Source organism: Haemorhous mexicanus, chromosome 1, assembly GCF_027477595.1.
Source record: "Haemorhous mexicanus isolate bHaeMex1 chromosome 1, bHaeMex1.pri, whole genome shotgun sequence".
In the NCBI taxonomy this organism is placed as follows: domain Eukaryota; kingdom Metazoa; phylum Chordata; class Aves; order Passeriformes; family Fringillidae; genus Haemorhous; species Haemorhous mexicanus.
In genome coordinates this window covers 55416005-55422004 of record NC_082341.1, presented here as the reverse complement: position 1 = coordinate 55422004, position 6000 = coordinate 55416005, and positions in this window count along the sequence as shown.

Sequence of the window (6000 nt, the reverse complement as noted above, 5' to 3'; positions counted from 1 at the left end):
AGGCATGTTGACAAAGTATCTTAATTTCCTAAAGAAAATGCTTTTCTATCCCTTTTTTTCCAAATAGTTTACTTAGGATGAGATCCTGTAAACATAGAAAGGATTATCATTTACTTTCAACATGCGGGTAACTCCAGCAAAATTCAGAATTTACTGTTGAAATTACATCCCTCATGGCCACCAAAGCCTATGGCAAAAATTGCATCCACTTCAACGAAACCTGGGTGCCTTGATACTGAATTGGGAGGCAAGATTAATATTTGACATGATTGATGAAAATGTGACATCTGCTTTCATTTAAGACTTGCATATCCCTGGATGTCCTGGCTTGCTAAAGAACCCTGAAAAGAGACAGAAAGTTCAGTTACTGTTAGCTGCCACCTGGCATTGTATTCCACTCTGGACCACTAGTGGTGAGCATTACAGTCAGGCCAGTGCCAAGGATGGCTGGTTTTGATCTGCGAGACTCCTCTCCAAACTTTCAATTTGCATAACTACCAAGGTGTACCTTTGAGTATATCTACTTAGTCCTTCAGTCCAAGACCTCAAATCTGGACAGAAAGCTCAAGTTAACGGTATTTTTTTTTTTCATTTTTGTGACTGAGTAATTGAAAAAGTAGTACCAAAGAACTAAATATGATGGTAGTTTCAAGAAAGGGGGGCATATTGTGGGATCACTTATATCCTGGAATCCCATGTTTGGTTGACTTGTCTTGCTAAAGGTGTATAGGCAAGGGTGTGTCATTAAGCCCTGGTAAAAGGAACCTGGCATATCAGTGTATGTATTTTTTCTGCTTCCGAAGTGGCAGGGCCTTACTTCTCCTGGAACAAGACTGTGTGACCTTAAGCTGCAGATTCCTTCTTGTCTCCAACTGAGGTGTTACCCAGACTTCCAGTTTGGGGTACAGAGAGGTATAATTTGTGTTATTTCCTTGTGAAATAGCGCAAATCTCCTGCTAATCAGTTCTTCCCAGGCTTTTGTGGATGTTCATCATTACAGAAGTGGGAATGAGAGAACTCAAATAGTCTGACATAAATGAGATGCAAGGAAAAATAACTGCAGGGAAAATGAAAGGCTCTGACAACATTTTTGTATGCATATGTGCACATGGGACTGTTGTCCTCTGCCATTAATGAGAGCTGTGCATGCTGCTGGGTCACACACCAGCAATAACTTTATCTTCTGTGAGTACCTGATCACCCTTCTGCCAAATTAACCAGAGCTTGAACTTTTTTTATGCTGACTGAAGAGGAATAGAAAATATCTCATCTGGTATAAATCCTGATGGTACTTCTTGATGTCCTGACTTTCTGTCTAAAGAACAACTTTATATTGAAGTGGCATCACATTTTTTATCCAGTACTAGAGGTTTAGTGTCTATCAGAACTGTAGCCTGATATGGAGCATGATGACAGGAGTAAGGGTGGGAACACAGTCACCAACAGTCCCTTCAAAATATTGTCTGATGCAGTGTATGCATTTTATTTGGTCCATCTGGTGGGTGCACAGTTTAATGTCCCAGTCAGAATGAGGCTAAGTCAGCAACTGGTATAGACAGATAGATGTGAAACAGAGATTGAGAGAGGTAGATATAGATAGATATATAACATGAGGTCTTGATGGATGAGAAATTCATGCTTTAGATTCACTAATCTCAGATGTCTCCTGTCTAGATATCATCAAATACATTGTAGTGTATCTTTCTGTAAGACAAATGCCCACCAAGGACAGATTAAGGCCTGCAGAATGGCTGGATTCCTGACTAGATTGGAATCTGCGCCCAGGTAGTGAAGAGGATAAACTAGCAGTTCTCAGGGGCCCCTTAATGACCATGGGATGATGCTTGATTTACAAACATTATTGTCACACCTTATCTGGGACAGCTCTAACTGGGGACGATCTGCTAGAAGTGTAGTAGTAGTGCATTAACATATTATGAAGAAGACATTTGCAAATGCCCACTAAGCAGTGTCTCTATAGCTATACAAGGCCAGGATGAAATAGAAGCAACTAATCTATTTTTTTCTATTGCCATTTAAAAAAAAGGCAAACAAAGACACTGTATGTGCATTTGGACTAGAACAATGGATATCCACCAGCTACTGAAATAATTATTTAAAAGGCTGACAAAAAGTCTGAAGACTACAAGCCTTCCATGGTATTTGAGCATGCTTTAAAATGTTGGCTAGTAGATTTAAGACTTAGGGGAAAACCTAGTCATTTCCTAGGGGAGTGTCTGAATTCACCTCAGAATGTGTCTGTCCAATTCACTGCATCAACAGCTGACAAAAAAAGACATTTTGATGGATCCTTTATAAATCTGTGATATTCTCCCCATCCCCCCATCCCGACTGACACAACTATAATAGGCAATGTTAACGTAGGGTTGGATATGCTAGAAAAAACTGTCTTTTTTTCCTGATAAAGGTATTTCATTTGAGGAATTGGTTTAAATTCTACCAGGACAGTCTATATAAACTATATCTCCTGGAGAATGGCTCGTGACTATACCCTACAAAATACTGCTAAATCCTTTCACGTGCAGCTCAATGGCTCAGTTGGGAGTGAAGCTGAGACAACTCCCTAGAGAGAGGTTGAAAGTATCCCTGATCATTTAAAGGGGATGTTAATGATGATCTGGCTAATTGTAACAACCTAAATATCACACCATTAGCAATTTCATTTCTTATTATAGCATGGCAAAAAGGAGATAAACAGATTATTTATGCCAATTCTGTGTGAAATGTCATGATTTTTGTGTCTTTATTGGATGTAGCGTGTTAGAGACACTCTGTTCTTCCCCCATATGTTACCTGCCTGATAATTAACATGTACAGGGTGCTTTTAAAAGCAAACAAAGGAAAGTCCCTTTGCTTGCTTGTTTGGTGTGTTTATGTTCATATATCAAAATATCTCAGGCAGAACAACACCATTTTAATTTCCTGCAAGAAGAAAATATTCTTCTGAAGAATGTTCATAGTAATGAAGAGTTTTAATGCAAACATACATCCAAAGTTAAGGAGGGTAAAAGTATTTAAAAAATAATTTTAAAAAGTTAGTATTTAAGAGATGGAGAGCTCAGACTTTCTGTGTAGACAGCCCAAAAGTACAGAATTTTCTGCATAAAATTGTCCTTTTTGTCTGTGTGTAAAACTCAGCTCTTAGCCTTAACTTTCCTTTAGTAATCACAAAATAATTTGAAAAAGAAATATGCAATTTTACATATTTACAAGATAGAAGAGGCTAAAAAATTACTGCATTTTGATCTGTTTAATTTTATTACACAGCATTCAAAAAACCTAGTGATGAATATAAGTTATAACTAGGTTAGATTAGACATTCAGAGAAATATGATGGTCTTCAAAAAAAAGATCTGTTAGAGTAGAAAGATAAATCTGATCACTAGGGTTCAGTCCTTTTTCCACTGAAATCTAGCAATATACCCATACTAGCAAAATAAGGAGAAAGATATAGAGGTTCCTTGCTATGGACTACTAGAAGGAATTATGTATATAAAGTCTGTGAAAGGCTGCAATGAGCATCTTTAGAAAACTCAGACTCCTGAATGAGGGTTGCTACTGTAACACAGCTGGATATTTGCTGATAAATTTCCATTTTTTTCAATGTCAATAATTAAAATCAAAATTCAAAATAATGAAAGAATCCAAAGTTACTAATTTACACTAGTCTGTAGTGATACATCCGTTTACAATTTCTTTCAAAACCAAGAGATTCCAAACACCTTTTTTCCTACTCACATCCCACATCATTTGCCTTTTCTAAACTAATTCCCTGATAGTAACTGCAGATAAGGTTTTTGCCCTGATCTTTATATCCTTCCCAAAAGTGGTTGCCTCCACACACCAGTTCCGCATCCCACTTTGGGCCATGAACGTTTCCTTGTGCCTCCAGCTGCAACTTCTGCAACTTTGAGGATTCTGACATGGTACCATCTCATACTCCTCTTTTTCTTCCACTAGGTACCTCTTGAGACCTCTCTGCTGTAAGAGGCAACCATGCAACAAGGGAGATGCAGGGTGGGGGCGGGGGGGCAAGATGCACTGGTCAAGTCCATTTGTGATGAATATTACCTAAATGATCAGAAATCAGTGCCATCGCTCCATATTCTGGTGCTTTACCTGAGGTTGCCCCTGTGAAAGCACAGCAGACATGTCTATTTCATAGAATGTATTCTTGTAAGGTATTTGTCTACTGGCAAGAAAGGGACTGTTTTAAAAGCTTTGTCTTCTAGTGGATGGAACCTGGATGAACAGCAACAGTTAAGGTCCTTGAATGTGCCCTGTAGAGCATTCACTGGGATTGGAGAGAAAGTGGAGGGTGATGCAACGGGGAGTGGTGAGGAGTCTGGCTCTTGCAGAGTCCCTGCTCCTTCTGATTGTGCTTTCCTGTAACAACAGGTGCAGCAAAAAGGGAAGACAAGCACACATCCTGGAGGCCTGAAATTTTCAAGCCAGAGGCCAAGAAGAAGGGGGGAGACAAGGTAGGCTGAAGAAATGCAAAAGTATCATGCATGATATAACGTACAGTAGAAATGCCCTGTGGTTGTGGCATACGGAGTCAGAGAAATGAGTTTTGGCACGGATCAACAGGTCTTCTGCAGGAGCCAATTCCTACTTGCAGGGAAACAACACAGACAAATCTCAGAGGTCAGTATCTCTCGGAGGGGCAATCCAGATATGTGGAAAAATCATTATGTTTTATTAATGTGTAGTTTTTGTCTTCCCATTGCATCTTTCAAGTATGATTCCTCTGAATCAGACATGAAAGATGATAAGAAAGGCACCTCCCTGAACAGAACTGCCCATTTTCATTTTGTTAAGCTGAAGGGTCTTGGATGTTCTAAGCTTCTTTTGCACTCTTCATTGTCAAGGTGTTGAAACATTTACAATACATTTCAAATGGCAAATGTCACCCACTCACCATCGGTTTTTATTTTCTGCTTGGCCTGAGCAGACAGAGGCACAGGCAGAAACTTCAGTTATTGTTTCTGTGTTTCCCTTCTCTCAAGACTTTCACTGCTCAGAAATGCATCAGAAAGCTATTTTTCATAAGCAAATCTTAAACCATTCTATCACCTCTTTATAATTTTAGTGTCTTAATGCAAGTTGAGAGTAGAGAAATGTTTTGGGTTATTAATCTCAAATTAGAAATATGTGTCTTGAGCAGAGTTGGTGTGAAAAATATTAAAAACAAACAAACAAACAAAACCCCAAAACTCAAAAAAGGAGTTGTTTTATGATATAACAAGATATCCAAACTCTGAGAAAATAGCTTCTTTATTAAAAAGTCTAAGATGAATACTGATATGAAGGCCCAGTCTCAACTTAAAATCATGCCCCAGTTTGAATGTCTTTTAAGCTATTATTAAAAGCAGTATCTTAGCATCAACAACACTGAATTATAAATGGTTATCCATACAGGATTTTCCACATTAATTTGTTTCTTTTACAAAGTATCATTTTGGATGTTGGTTAATTTCCCCAGTTACTTTTAAGGGTTTTCATTATACAAAGAGAAAAAAAAGTTTAAGAAAATTGATTGCATGAAATAGAAAGGAATATGCAATAGGCAGAAAATGAGAGAAGGGTACAATGGGCTGAAGGAATCACATTGCTCTTAAACAGATCTGTAAAGGGACCAGAGGTTTGCCTAATCATTCTGTGCACCAGCACTCCCCCAGCACAAATATATGTATCAGGGGGTGGCATGCATGTTCCATAAAGTACATACATATGGTGGTGTATATAGTACACTTAGCTAAAACAAAACATCCGCAGTACTACACTACTATTATCATATATCATGAAACAGCTAACATTTTCCTGGGAACATGAGACTGGAAAAGGAAGTCATATAAGATAAAAAAGTTGGAAGAATATCAGCTCTTCATATTGGTATTTAGATCCTGGTATTGCTCATGCCTCTACCCTGTGCAGCACTATGCATGTCAGCAGTATCCCTTGGGCAACCAGGGGCTG